This window comes from Silene latifolia, chromosome X (assembly GCF_048544455.1).
Source record: "Silene latifolia isolate original U9 population chromosome X, ASM4854445v1, whole genome shotgun sequence".
NCBI lineage: Eukaryota > Viridiplantae > Streptophyta > Magnoliopsida > Caryophyllales > Caryophyllaceae > Silene > Silene latifolia.
Window position 1 is genome coordinate 156,633,581 of NC_133537.1, and position 16,056 is coordinate 156,649,636.

The window sequence follows — 16,056 nt, forward strand, 5'->3', positions numbered from 1 at the left end:
ATTGGCGCATATTTAGCCCCCGAATTACCATCGTTTCCATGCTTTTTAGTGCCTATTTGGGTCATTTCTTATCTTTAGTTCTTTGTTTTGCATATTCTTTGAGATTTTGATCCCTTGGTAGGAAAGGAGTAAGAATCTTGCATTTTCGTGGCAAAACGAGGCTAAATTGATTGTATTCAATGACCAAGCATCAAGGAGAGACAAGACTAGAAGGCCTTTGTACATATCATAGTAGAAGAGCAATGTTGAGAAAAGGATCCTTGAGTCCCCGAGGAAATCCCCAAGGAATTTATGAAGAAAAGGGAAGAAAAAGAAGAAGAATTGAAGATGGCCAACAATCCGAACGGATTGTACCAAATCCGTCCGTCGGCCCAATCCGAGCGTCCCACCTTGGAATCCGCTCGGATTCCCCAGCACAATCCGAGCGTCCCTCTCCTGAATCCGCTCGGATTCTCGGCCCAGATCCGGCCGTCCGACTCGATCCGCACGGATTTCAAGACAAAGACGTTTTTCATTCTTCAAGCTACGAAAAGAGAAGCCCTTCTCTCGGAAAATACCGGCTTTTCCTTGCTCAACTTAAAAGTGTAATTACTAGTTTAGCCCTTAGTTAAACCTAATGCATCCTCCCTAATTTTCACTATAAATACCCCATTAGGCTAATTAGAGGAGCATGTTCTTCTTATCAATAATTAGGGTAGTTAATATCAATCAAATCTCTCTTTAATATTGTAATCAAGTATTAATCAAGTATTAATCATGTTTTAATCCAAGTTTTAGTTCTTTAATCTCTCTCTTGTTCTTCCTTTATTTTGGGTAATTGAAGATTATTTGGGTTATTATTGGGAGATTGACAACCTCTCAATCTAGGATTCAAGTACTTCTATTATTCTTGCTTTATTATTGGAATCATTAGTAGGTATAATCTCTTAATCCCTTTTTAATTATTGTTAATTACTTTCATTTATTCATCATGTTTCATTATGTTAGTATGATTGACAACCTTTCTAGCATGATCAACATGATAATGAGTGAGTAGTCTCTTAGCTAGGGTTTAATGGGTGATTAGGGAAACCAACATGGGGAATGATTCATGCTTAAATTAATATGCTTTCATATCTTATTTGCTTGCTTGTTTTGATCTTAATACATGCACATGTTATATTTGATGAAATGCTAAGCCTATGAATCCTTGCATTTACTATCATCTTCTATCCTTTCAACTTGACTTGTAAGACATAACCCAACTCGAGTCTTGTTAGACCATGCATGTGTTGAGTAGGAAAGATTAAGTCGACTTGTAGGTGTTGTACAATCTAATCGATTCGGGACCCAAACTTTCCTAGGATTGTAAGATATAACCCAACTCAATCCATCACAACAATAATTGCTTGCTTATAATTTGAGAACATGTTTGTATGATCATATCCCATGATTCCCCTATGAACCCATGACACCCTAGTGCCTTTAATCAATTGTTTACACCCCTTATTTTATTCATCTTGCTAGTTTATTTTCATTGTTATTTTAGTTTAGTAACCTTCTACATCAACCCAATTTGTGACACCCCTAGACACTACTAGTTACAATAGAATTCTCATTTCAATACCCGTCCCTTGGGATCCGACCTTTACTTGCCTCTTTACTAATTGTAGAGTTGTTTGTGGAGTATAAATTGTGTTTTGTATCGACCATTGACCAACGACCACATATGCTTAATTGTGAACACGAAATGGACTCGATCAAAAATGGCGCGTTGCGGGGACGGTGTTTAATTGATTTAAGATTTCTTTTATTGTTATTAGTTGTGTCTTTTTCACCTTGGGGAAGTAAAACTCCTCAAGGTTTGTTCTAATTGTTTTCGAGTTGTTTGATATTTTGCATGTCTAGAAGGTTACAAAGAGATTTGTTACCTTTTGACCGTGAAATCGAAAGAACCTTGACGAATAATAGGAGACTTGTTAGGAGGAATTTGGGAGGTGTTGGTGAAGTTGTTCAACCCACTAGTGAGTTTGTCAATCCTTTCGCAATAGAAGGAGAAGAAAACCCATTACACAATATCCCACAAAATCCACCTACAATGCCTAAATTCTCGTCACACTTTATACCCACCGAGGAGGATCTACCAAATGGTACTCCTACACCGCAACATCTCACCGGTAATTTTATTGCCAAGTCCGCCTTCATCCAACTAGTTGAGAGGAGCCAATTCGGGGGAATGCCTAGTGAGGACCCTCATTCTCATATGGAAACCTTTTGCGATTATTGTGAAGCTATCTCTCAAACGGGCGTGACTCAAGACCAAATAAGATGGGTCTTATTTCCTTTTTCGTTAATCGGCACCGCAAAGCAATGGTTGAAGGGCCTTGATAAGGCCACCCTTGGAATAGATTCTTGGAAGAAGCTAGCTCTAGCTTTCTACAAAAATTCTACCCACCAGAGAAGACTAACATGCTAAGAGCTCAAATTACGGGTTTTAAGCAAAGGGATGAAGAATCTTTGTATGAAGCTTGGGAGCGGTTCAAAGGTATTTGTCGCTCATGTCCTCACCATGGACTTAGCGAATGGTTTTTAGTGCAACAATTTTGGAATGGTTTATATGAAGATTCAAGGAACATTCTCAATATGGGATCAAATGGAATGTTCACCGAAGTTGATGACAATCAAACATGGAACAAGATTGAGGAAATGGCGGTCCATAATTCACAATATAGTAGACCTCGCAAGGCTACTAGAGGAGGAAAGTATGAAGTGGACTCTGTTACTCAATTGGGTGCTCAACTTAGTGCTCACATTGACACAATCAACTTGAAGTTTGAACAAGCTATGGCTAGACTTGAGGAAAACTCAAAAACATCAAAGCATCATGTCAATGCCATGACGGCATCCTCATCAATCCCAAGTGGGATATGTGAGAATTGTGGAACTTTGGGCCATGACTCAAGTGAGTGTAGGGGAACAACCGAACAAGTTAATGCTTTCCAAGCTTACAAAAGTGGTACCCCTTATTCAAATTTTTACAATGAAAACACCAAGTTCCATCCAAATCTCTCATACAAAAGCCAAAATGTTCAAAACCCTCAAACAACATACACTCCACCACCCATGAGAAATCAAAATCAAAGACCCTTTTACAATCAAAACCAAGGTTACCAAAATCAAAATCCATACAATCACCAAAATGACCAAGGTTTTGATGTCCAAAAAGCGGTCCTCCAAATGCAAAAGAATCAACAAGAATTTTTCACCCAAATGCAAAAAGATAGCCAAGCAAAAGACACCACCATCAACAACATTCTAGCTCACACCAAGATGTTGGAAACACAATTGACTCAACTAGCATCTTCAAGCTCACAAAGACAAAGGGGCAATTACCACCTCAAAGTAATCCCCTAGACATGAAACGGTTAGTGCCATTCACTTGAGAAGTGGTACAAGATATGAAGCACCAAAGGAGCAAGTTGAGAATGAAGTTGTGAAAGCTAGTGAGAATGAAGTTGTGGTGCAAAGCCCCAAAGAAGGGGAATCATCAAAAGAAGAAAGTTCAAAGAAAAATGAAGACAAGGCCAAAGAGAAGGAGCCCATTGTGATTAGACTTCCTTTTCCAAGTCGTCAAGCCAAGCCCAAATTTGATGATCAACTTGGAAAGTTCATGGAAATTGTGAAGAACTTAGAAGTCTCAATTCCTTTCACGGAATTAATCAATCACGTTCCGCCTATGCAAAGTACATGAAAGATATCCTCACAAAGAAGAAGTCGATCCGGAAACTTGAGACTATCGCCTTTACTAAGGTAAGTAGTGCAATACTTCAAGGGAGTTCACCTCCAAAGATAAAGGATCCGGGAAGCTTCTCAATACCGTGTACCATTGGCGACACGACGATCAACAAAGCCTTATGTGATCTAGGGGCTAGTGTGAGTGTCATGCCGTACTCGGTAAGTAAAAGGTTGGGAATGGGAGAGCTTAAATGCACCAATATCACTCTTCAAATGGCCGATAGATCGACGAAGACACCATTAGGGATATGGGAAGATGTTCCGTGCGAATTGGGAAGTTTTTCATCCCGGTGGACTTTGTCATTGTTGATATGGAGGAAGATTCCAACATTCCAATCATCTTAGGAAGACCTTTCCTACACACCGCGGGTGCGGTAATTGATGTGAAACATGGAGAGCTCACTCTAGAAGTGGGAGATGAAAGCATAACTTTTAATCTTGACAAGACCATGAGAGCTCCTCGTTTACATGAGCCATGTTTTATGATTGATCATTATAGCCGAAAAGATGAAAGGAAGAAATCGGAACTCCAATGGAGGAAGAAAGTTGAAGATGCTCCATTCAAAGAGCAAGTGAATTGTGACAAGGAGAGCTTGCAAAGCTCATCAAAATCAACCAAGGAAGAAGAGGATGGCCTCATTGGCCAAGAGAAGAAATTGGGAGAGTTGTCTCCATCTAAGCAAGAGATTTTCAATGATCAACTCAATGAAGTTTGTGGTCTTTGGGACGACGAATTTGAAGGGATCTTTAATCCCTACATTGGGCATGCCATCGATCATGATCAACAACAAGGGCCACGGTCTATTGAGGACCTCTACCATAACAATGAACAAGCTTTTGATTACTTCTTCAAGGTGTTGAGCAACATCAACAACACCTTGAACATGCCCCTTGACATCTCATCAAGAATGAGAGTTTGGTGGAGTCCTCCCAAACCACCACTTGTAAATATTTCTAACTCCCTAACTTACTTTTCAATTTTTGTATTGCATTTTTGTCATTTTTGGATTTTTATTTACTTTGATCAAAATAATTGTCATGTAAGAGAGAAGTGAGGGAGGGACTAATGATTTCAATTGATGTGTAGTGCTTTACCTTAGTGTGGGGATGGCAATTGCCTAGGCTATTCATGCCTTAGTAGTGCCCCCACAATGAAGAACACAAGAAATGAAGAAGAATGGAAGAATGGTAAAGGGAAATGCATTGTGCACGAATGAAGTGAATCCGGGTACAACGAGAGAAGAATCGAGCGGATTCCGAGAATCCGCCCGTCTCAAAGCAAATCGAGCGTCTGTGAGAAGACGCCCGTCTCTGGCCGAAATGAAATTGCAAATTTCTTGACTGTTGAAGAATCCGAGCGTATTTTCGAAAGACGCCCGTCTCTCACGTAATCCGTCCGTCTTTTATACAAGACGCCCGTCTTGAAGCTGAAGAAAACAAAGAAAAATCTCTGGACTGAAATCCGTCGTCCCGCACAGAATCCGCCCGTCCCTCAAAAGAATCCGAGCGGATTCCCGGAATCCGCCCGTCTCTAGGCGGGATTTTGAAAATTTTGAAGCCACAGAATCCGCACGGATTGCGCCCAATCCGCACGGATTGTCCCTGCGTCCTGAAATTGTCGACTTCTTTATAACCCACCCCACCTTCATTCATTCATTCATTCATTCACAAACACTACCCTAAACATCAAAACCCTCATCCTCTCCATCACAAAAACAAAAACCCTCAACAAAATCCACCAAAATCAAATCAAACCATCCTTCAAACAACAAATCAATCACTCCATCTTCAATAACAATCAAAACCAAGAACAAATTCTTCAACCTTTGAGTCGATTTTTGATTTCATAAAGGCAAAGCCTTTCACCTTCAAATCGATTTGGGCATTCTACAAATTGAAGATTTTTGATTCTTTTCTTGGTTAGTTCATCAAATGGCAAGGACAAAGGGTGCAACAAAGGCAACAAAGGCACCAAAGGCAAAGGCTCTCTCTCAAAGGCAAAAAGCTCTCCAAACAAAGAAAGCTTTGGCAATGGTGGTATCAACACCAAACTTGAAAGTGCAACAACAACAACAACAAACTTCTATGGGAGCATCACCTTCTACTCCGGTAATCGATCAACTCTTGCATTATCCGGAGGTAACTTTTATTTCCGATACCCATAGAAAGACATTTGCTAAGTTTGCTATGAAATCAATTCAATCCACCAAATTCATATGTAAAGATGCTTTGGAGAAATTGGGTGTTCTTGAACAAACAAAAGCCTTTTTCAATGCCATGGGTTTGAAGAAATTGTTGAAACAAAGGAAGTAACATACCCCTCCCTTGTCTTGGAATTCTTAAGTTCTTTAAAAGTCACCAAAGTTGAGAATAGGGAAAATCTTGAGTTTCGTCTAGCTAACACTAGTAGACGCATTACCTTTCCGGAATTGGGTGAAATTTTGGGTCTTAGCGATGAAGAGAAATATTATAAGCAATATGGGAAGTATGACCCGAGCCTCTTTGGGAGGCAATCTCCAGGAAGAAATTTGATGATTTTCATGCTTGTCGTGCTCTTTTGGTCCATCATCCGGGCATAAGAGTATGGCACAAAGTTGTGGGAAATACCATAATTGCTAGGAAAGACACCAATCATTTCACAAGACTTGATTTTATTCTCCTTGAATCGGCTTTGAATATCGGAAGAATCCATACCAAGCCTTACAATTCTTTGAGGCTATTGGTTGATAGATGGCTCCATGTTGATAGTGGGAAGAAGGGTACAACCGTTATTGTTAATGGCGGCCTAGTCACGGTCCTAGCCAAGCACTTTGATCCTAATTTCAATAAGGATAGCAAGTACAAGGCAAAGGAAGGTGGCCATCTTATTGATATGTCTATCATGATTAACAAGTTCAAGTGGGTTGCTCACAATCCCCTTGACACCAAGTATGGGTGGCTTACTAGTGAGGCTCGATCATTCACTTTACCCGCGAAGATTTGTCGTCTAAGTGTCCACCGGACCAACTATTTACTTCCCCTATCCGAAGAAGCCGAGTACATCATTCAACAACAAAAGGGTGATCATGAAGCTCCCTCCTCTTCCATTGTTATACCGCCTTACCCCTTTGTGTATGAAGAGTTCAAACCGCAAGGAGTTGAAATTGGGAAAGACTATGTCACTCTTCTTATGCAAGCCATGCACAAGCAAGCTTATGAAGATCGGAAGAATGCATATTTGGCTCAATATCCTCCCCTCCTACATCTAGCTAGGCAAGGACTCCTTGATCCATCTTGTCCTTTGCCTAGTTGGGCGGATAGAGAAGCCTTGTTTCCGGGTGCATCTAGGGACGAAGTGGAAGACAATGAGGTTGTTGGAAATGGTGAAGAAATTGATGATAATATTGAGGAAGAAGCAAGTGGAGATGAAGAAAGAGATGGTGATGATGATGATGAGCAAGATAATGAAGAAAGTGATGAAGAAAGTGCCAAGGAAAGTGGCAATGTGACCACTTCTCATGAGGGAAGTGGTGATGATGATAGCATGATGGAAGACTAGCCTTGGAGACTCCTACACTCCCATGGTTTGTCTATATCTCTTTGTATTTTATTTCATTTTGATCATTGTTGGTTTAGTCCTAGCAACATCAAAGGACTCACACCTCGGTTCCATTGAGGTGTTCTTACTTTATTGTTCCCATTTTTGAAAATCCAAAATGACAATCTAGTTTCATGCATAGCATAGTGTGTGCATGAACTATACCCATCTTTGACATTAGCAATAGTGTCTTATTTGGTTTGGGGAAGTTAATGCATACACAACGGGAGGTAATCTAAATTATCCTCTCCGTCATAACAAAAACCATGCATCATGTAGTATAGCTTAGTGTAGAATTGCATTTAGTATAGAAATCATGCATCATTTTTGCATAATTTCCATCACTTTGGCCATTGAGGACAATGCCCATATTAGTGTGGGGATGGGAATTCTAACACTTAACTTTTATTCAAAAACCCATAAAAATTGAAAATTTTCAAAAATCATAAAAATTGAAAAAATTGAAAAACCAAAAACAAGTTCATTTCCTTTGTATATATTGTCTTGTATATATTGTGTTTGTTTTATCCTTGTTCACTTTGATTGACTACGCCACATCCGAGACATGAGGATATTGAAGACCGCATGGTATGATCTTTCCAATCTCCTTTTTCCTCTTTATGTTAATGACTATGTGGCTTTATTTTGATTGATGCGGTATAACAATGTGAACCTAGGATTGCATTTAGCTTATATGCCATATTAGTTGGTAGAATCATTTGCATTAGGATGTATATATGCTAGTTGCATCATGGCATGTAGTTGCATGTTAGAAAAATTTTGCGAAACCGTCTACTTGGGAAGCTTGACAAGTGTATATAGGCCCTAGTAGATGCTTTTTATTCTTAAGACTTTGCTTGTAGAATACTTGTAAAACACCCTAGGATGTGTCATGCTAGTATCCTTTGACCCATGGTTTAAGGCCTAGTCGAGAGTACCTTGTGGTGTGATAACTCCTTGGCTACCGTTTATTCCAAGGTGACCCTTGAAACCATGCATCCATCCATCCATCATCCATGTTCTACCACATTTTTGTCATCAAAGGGAATGGGCACAAAAAGAAATCAATTTGAGTTCAAAGAAATGAAAAATGAAAGAAAGTTTGCAAAAATGCATCAAATGAAAAGAGGAGCAAAAATAGAACTCCTAAAAGCTTCAAATACAAGGCACCCTCGTTACTAATTGGGGTGACTTTGAAAATGTTCAAAAGAAAATGCAAAAAAAAAAAAAAAAAAAGGTTGTCAAGTATTGAAAAGCCAAAAATCAAAAAGAAATGGCAAAAGAAAGTGTTCTCAAATGTCAAATGCCACAAGAAATTGGGGGAAAACAAAAATGAAAGCAAACTCCCAAAGTGAAACTCAAACATCTATTGATCCCTTTATCCATCATATCCATTTTTGTGCATGGTAGAGAGGGGACGACCCTTCTTCTTGTCTAGGCAAGAGGGGGAATTCCGCGATCCTCCAGTGTTTCTAACACCATAGGGAGTCTACTCTTGACAAAAGCATTTAACGATTGAGGACAAAGGTACCCTAGCTTGACACATTTTGGAGGTGATTTATTGGTATCCTTCTAGGCTTAGTAGTTTGAACAAATTGCATCTATAAAGGAGTGTGTACCCTTGAATTGCTTTCCTTGTAGATAATTTCCGCCACTTAGATGAGGAAAGTGGCTATTCTTTTGTAGATGCATCCATTACTTGATTTTGTGTGCTTTAATGTTTGGATGTGTCGCCATTTTGGCAAGACCCACCTTGCCTTGCAAGAAGGCATCCTACCTCATGGTTGTCTTGTTGTGAGTTGAAGGGGCGGAGTGAGACCCGCTAATTGTCTCATATCGGCTATTATTATTAGGTTAGGTTAGTATTGGTCCTAGTCTTTGTCACCTCTTTACTCGGGACGAGCAAAGGTTCGGTTTGGGGATATTTGATGTGACCATAATTGGCGCATATTTAGCCCCCGAATTACCATCGTTTCCATGCTTTTTAGTGCCTATTTGGGTCATTTCTTATCTTTAGTTCTTTGTTTTGCATATTCTTTGAGATTTTGATCCCTTGGTAGGAAAGGAGTAAGAATCTTGCATTTTCGTGGCAAAACGAGGCTAAATTGATTGTATTCAATGACCAAGCATCAAGGAGAGACAAGACTAGAAGGCCTTTGTACATATCATAGTAGAAGAGCAATGTTGAGAAAAGGATCTTTGAGTCCCCGAGGAAATCCCCAAGGAATTTATGAAGAAAAGGGAAGAAAAAGAAGAAGAATTGAAGGCGGCCAACAATCCGAACGGATTGTACCAAATCCGTCCGTCCAGCCCAATCCGAGCGCCCCACCTTGGAATCCGCTCGGATTCCCAAAGACAATCCGAGCGTCCCTCTCTTGAATCGCTCGGATTCTCACCAGATCCGGCCGTCCCGACTACGATCCGCACGGATTTGAAGACAAAGACGTTTTTTCATTCTTCAAGCTACGAAAAGAGAAGCCCTTCTCTCGGAAAATACCGGCTTTTCCTTGCTCAACTTAAAAGTGTAATTACTAGTTTAGCCCTTAGTTAACCCTAATGCATCCTCCCTAATTTTTACTATAAATACCCCATTAGGCTAATTAGAGGAGCATGTTCTTCTTATCAATAATTAGGGTAGTTAATATCAATCAAATCTCTCTTTAATATTGTAATCAAGTATTAATCAAGTATTAATCAAGTTTTAATCCAAGTTTTAGTTCTTTAATCTCTCTCTTGTTCTTCCTTTATTTTGGGTAATTGAAGATTATTTGGGTTATTATTGGGAGATTGACAACCTCTCAATCTAGGATTCAAGTACTTCTATTATTCTTGCTTTATTATTGGAATCATTAGTAGGTATAATCTCTTAATCCCTTTTTAATTATTGTTAATTACTTTCATTTATTCATCATGTTTCATTATGTTAGTATGATTGACAACCTTTCTAGCATGATCAACATGATAATGAGTGAGTAGTCTCTTAGCTAGGGTTTAATGGGTGATTAGGGGAAACCAACATGGGGAATGATTCATGCTTAAATTAATATGATTTCATATCTTATTTGCTTGCTTGTTTTGATCTTAATACATGCACATGTTATATTTGATGAAATGCTAAGCCTATGAATCCTTGCATTTACTATCATCTTCTATCCTTTCAACTTGACTTGTAAGACATAACCCAACTCGAGTCTTGTTAGACCATGCATGTGTTGAGTAGGAAAGATTAAGTCGACTTGTAGGTGTTGTACAATCTAATCGATTCGGCTCCGGGACCCAAACTTTCCTAGGATTGTAAGATATAACCCAACTCAATCCATCACAACAATAATTGCTTGCTTATAATTTGAGAACATGTTTGTATGATCATATCCCATGATTCCCCTATGAACCCATGACACCCTAGTGCCTTTAATCAATTGTTTACACCCCTTATTTTATTCATCTTGCTAGTTTATTTTCATTGTTATTTTAGTTTAGTAACCTTCTACATCAACCCAATTTGTGACACCCCTAGACACTACTAGTTACAATAGAATTCTCATTTCAATACCCGTCCCTTGGGATCCGACCTTTACTTGCCTCTTTACTAATTGTAGAGTTGTTTGTGGAGTATAAATTGTGTTTTGTATCGACCATTGACCAACGACCACATATGCTTAATTGTGAACACGAAATGGACTCGATCAGTCATATAATACCTGTTCAATAACTGCTCACCACCCCCGAATGGATCACCACAGTTTTTTAAAACATTAAACGGGGTCAGTACTGATTACATAAAAAACAAATGCCACGAAGAAACAACGTCACAAACAGCTCAAGCAGTTCACACAAATCCCCAGTCTCCATCTCCAAACTCCACACAACTGACTACACACTAAAGTGTGTAGTCCTGCCAGAGTACCCATCGCAACAAGTACTCCATGCCGCCAGTGGGGGACCGCAGCCGTACCCACCAAATCCCCGCTCATCTCCATCGAGCGATAAACCCAAATTCCTTAATGTGCACATCCCTTCTGTGGCGGGTTCCACAGAAGGTGAATAATGGACGTGAAGCCACTCCCGCAAGTGACTCCACTCAGCCAGGGACGCGCCCCGAAGAACACAGACAGTTACACAATCAATCAACAATATACAGCCAACAGCCGTCAAAATCAACCAACAATATAATTAACCAATAATCACAACAACAATCACCACACATTATGTAGCCAATACTGAGTAGGGAAACCCTACGGAATGCAACACAAACATCAGACGATCTAGCAGCTGTCTCAAAACCTTTCATCTACGAACCCTTCTCCTATACACATAATCATACAATCACTACCACATCAACATAAACATAGAAAACCTCCAATCCCAAAATTAGGGTTTAAACAACCTTAACCAAATGCTATAAAATTGGTACGTAGGACTTACCCTTGACGCAAGGATCACAATGATACAAAGAACGATGAAATCCGACCTCTCAAGCTCCGGGATTTGTCAGTAACACGGATGAATGCGAAGAACGTAACTTAAATCTCTTTTCAATGTGATTAGGTTTGTAAAAGTGTATTGTAAAGATGACGGAAAGATTTATATATATTAATCCGTGTTATTAACAAAACCCGACAAAACATCACCCGTAAACCGGGCTACTCGATTGAGTAACTGACCTACTCGATCGAGTGACGGCTACTCTATCGAGTACCTAAGGCAACTCGATAGAGTACCCTACAGGTCAGAAACTATTTTAAAATGCAAAACACCCTTACTCGACAGAGTAAGGCCTACTCGATAGAGTACCCAGAGACTCATAAAACCGTAGTATTACAGACAGTTAGGAATTTTGAGAATCCTCTAAACAATTTGCGATATCAACTTAAGCGATGAAGTGCCATTTATTTAATTTACGAAGATATTTTTTCTATTTGTAATTTCTTTGAATTTATTAATTTCTCTTATATTAATCCATATAATATAATAAAACAACAACCAAAACATGTTTTTTTCCCTCCAACATCTCACTTCCACCCTAAAGATAGTATTTAGGATTCCTTGAAAATAACCCACTAACTAAATAGCCCCACACATGAAATTTCTTTTATGTTGCTAGCGTGAGATTTATACCACCATGATTTTTTGTTACTTTTACTAACTTCTCTATATTTTAAGGTCTCTCTAATATCATAGTTGATTTTAAAAATTTGCGGTTTTTTTAAATAATTTTCATATCCTATATACTCCCTCCACACACCTCTTTTCAGCCCATTTCAATATATTAGAGAAATTGGGTGAAAACTCATGTGTGTCAAAATCTGAACCGACCCGAAAACCGGCCGTAACCCGACCAGTAAATAACCCGCAAATAACCTGGTTTTTTAACCCGAACCCGAAGAATACCCGAACCCGTTTTGACCCGTAAATAGCGGGTCGAAACCCGACCTGTAACGGGTTGACCGTTGGGTCAAGGCAATATCTTCCTTAAAATTGATAATATCAAATAGGTATTGATTTATAAACTTTTAAGGAAAGATATGTATATATACGGAATACCACGTTATCACTTTGAACCATATGCCCAGTCATCACATCAAAGTGGGTGCCACGCCGTCTCTTTCACCATATTACGTCGATCAGTATTCTACGTCAGCGCTGCCATGTCATTATTTCAGGCGACATGCCACATCATCACCTTGAAGTGTGTGTCACACCATTACTTTCACTGTGTTAAATCGAACCGCATTCCATGTCGGCACTGCCACATCATCACCTCGATCATATGCCACGTCATCACTTCGAAGTGTGTGCCACACCGTCACTTTCATCGTATTACGTGGAACCGCACTCCATGTCAGCACTGCTACCTCATCACCTCGGCTCACATGCCACGTAATCATTGTCATCTTATTTAAGTTGACTGTCGTACTTAGCGAGTTAGTGAGGGTAATGATGATGATGATGATGATGATGATGATGACGAGATGGTGATGGCGAGAATGGTAACAATTAAGTTGACTAAGATGAGCAAGAGGAGAAAAAACGTATAAATGGTAGGAATTACGATATAAAAGAAGTTTTAAAAAATGACAGAAAAAGATGTTGATCGACCCATTTTTTTTTACCCGAACCCGGCCCGCAACCCGTATTAACCCGTTCGTATAACGGTGTGATATTAAAAATATTAAGCAAAAAATGTTTAATCTTACTAATATCATATATTAAACTATATAATAGTAAAAATTTAAGAATAATTATGTGTTTATAAGTAGAATTAAAGAAAATGATTTTTTTTTAAAAAGGCGTTAATCTGACCTGACCCTAAACCCGACCCGAAACTCGTATAAACCCGACTCGTATAAACCCGTATTGTTCAAACCTGAAATAGACCCGACCCATATTTTACCCGAATCCGAAATGACCGAACCCGTAACCCGTCCGTTTGACCCGTTTGACAGGTCTATGTGTGGAGGGAGTAATATATAAAATAAATTTATTATGAGATTACTTTATAATTTATAATACAAAACTTTACAACGGGCAACAAAATAGGTGAAAACACGGTTAAAAATAAATCGAGTACACTTATTACAAGAATAGATGCAAAGTTAAATAATAAAAGGTCATTTTGTGTCATTATTAACAATATGAAGGTCATGAAAACCCATAAATTGGCACTTTTCCGTCCTGGTCAATTGTTATCTACTCCCTCCTATTCACTTATTTCTTTCTTCTTTCCGTTTTCATGATAGTCGGATTTTCTTCCCTCTTTCCTTTTTTGGAAGGTTTTGTGTGGTTCAAATTCAATTGTATGTGGGGGTAGAGTATTTTATGTGGTCCAAAATCATTTTCTTATTTTTTGTGCAAAATGGAAGGGGAAGAAATTAGTGAATAAGAGGGAGTATTTCCGTTTCGGGGTGTATCACTCATTTGTTATCTATTTCTACTTTTGGTAGGCAAGTGGACAAGTGGAGTATGTGATATGGACATGTGAGAAAGCTCCTTTATTTATCATTATTTTTCTCTTCTTTTTCTCATTTTCTTGGTCTTTGTGCCGAAATAAATAGATAATAAATGACCGAGACGGAGGGAGTACAAATTAGTGTGATATCAATAACTTATTTAGAGACCATCTCGGATCTTTCAATTTTTTTTGTTAATTAATGGCAATTTATATGGATGAAATTTGATTATAAGTAAGTTAACATTGTTTAAACATGAATAAGGGGTCTATATTAGTGAGTTTCGATTGGGATATATATTTAGCATTAACGAACATGAATAAGGGGTCTACAATCTAGAGTGTCTTTGGCCAATTCTCAATCACAAATTATACTATGAGACCGTTGTATGATGTGACGACATAAAAATGACCATTTTATGGTAACAATTCAGAATTTTATATTAAAAAGTTACGACCACTATTTTGTTATTAAAAGTGACCACTTTTTAAAAACAATCAATTTTTATATAAAATGAGCACTATTTCTTATAAATTGGTCACTTGTATCAGTCTCGTCATACAACGGTCACACACAATAATTACGCAATCTGAATTGGAACCACAAGCAACACTTTATGTACTTTTTATGATTTAATTTAGTAAACATTAAACCATTGTCTTAATAAATAGTAACTCGCGGTTAGCACACAAAAGTGTGAAAAAATTGTTTTAAAATCGAATTGCACGTTATAACGTTATTTATTTCTATTAGTAGTGTAGTTAATCAGGGAATTTTCAATGTATGTGGATCTTCGGTTACTATTTGAAAAACGTATGAATTGTGAACTATATACAAAGATTAAGTTGGTGGATTATCTCAAGTTTTCGATTCATAAAATTTGGAACCTTCCCAAACAAATGGTAAACGGGGGGTTCAGAGTGACTATGAAGGAATTTACATATTGAGCTAAATCGGGGTCGAGATATTTTGATTTTTTTTTTTGGGATATTCTACGGTGTACCCCTGAGTTTTTCGGTTTTCTATGTTGTACCCCTCTTTTTTTTTTAATTCTACATTCTACCCCTAAACTTCTTACTTATTTCTCCATTATAACCTCGTTTAACTCTCCATTAACTTTATCACTATCAAACGACCGTACTTTGATCTTTATTCTGACTTATTAATGTTATATCACCATTCTATATGAGAAACATCACAAATCACTTTTGATAAGCACCAACTACTATTAAAAATATTTGTTATGATTCATGACATGATAATGGAGATTTTTTGAACTTTTAGTTAGTTTCGTATACTATTTCTTGGGCTAATGAGTAATTCGGCGAACTAATAAGTAAATGAGTAGGTTATCGAGATGATAAATAGACGATTTAATAGGTCATTTAAGAAACTAAGTTAGCAAAGACAATAAATAAGGTCATGGTATAGACTAAGATATAGAGTTTAGGGGTACACCATAGAATATAAAAAAAAGGAGGGGTACAACGTAGAAAACCGAAAACTACGAGGGAACACCGTAGAATATCCCTTTTTTTTGTTGAGCTATGTCGAATTACTATCAGCAACACGCTTGATAATTCGGTTTTTAGTAGTAATGATTAGGCTATTAACATAAATATTTATTCATGTTTCCAAGTTATAATCAATAATTTGAAGTTAAACTCTTCACATATGCTTAAGAATATTTTACTCATATTTAGATATTTTACGTTTAAAAACATATTATTTTAAAATTACTTTAGATGATGTTTA

General features: G+C 38.0%; 1 non-coding gene across 1 annotated transcript; it reads right to left on the minus strand.

The window, feature by feature from the left end:
• Positions 1-2,448: 2,448 nt before the first annotated feature.
• On the minus strand, positions 2,449-2,555 carry LOC141625980 (small nucleolar RNA R71). Its single transcript, XR_012535717.1, has one exon. It is a non-coding gene; the product is annotated as a small nucleolar RNA R71 (small nucleolar RNA).
• Between the last annotated feature and the right edge of the window lie 13,501 nt (positions 2,556-16,056).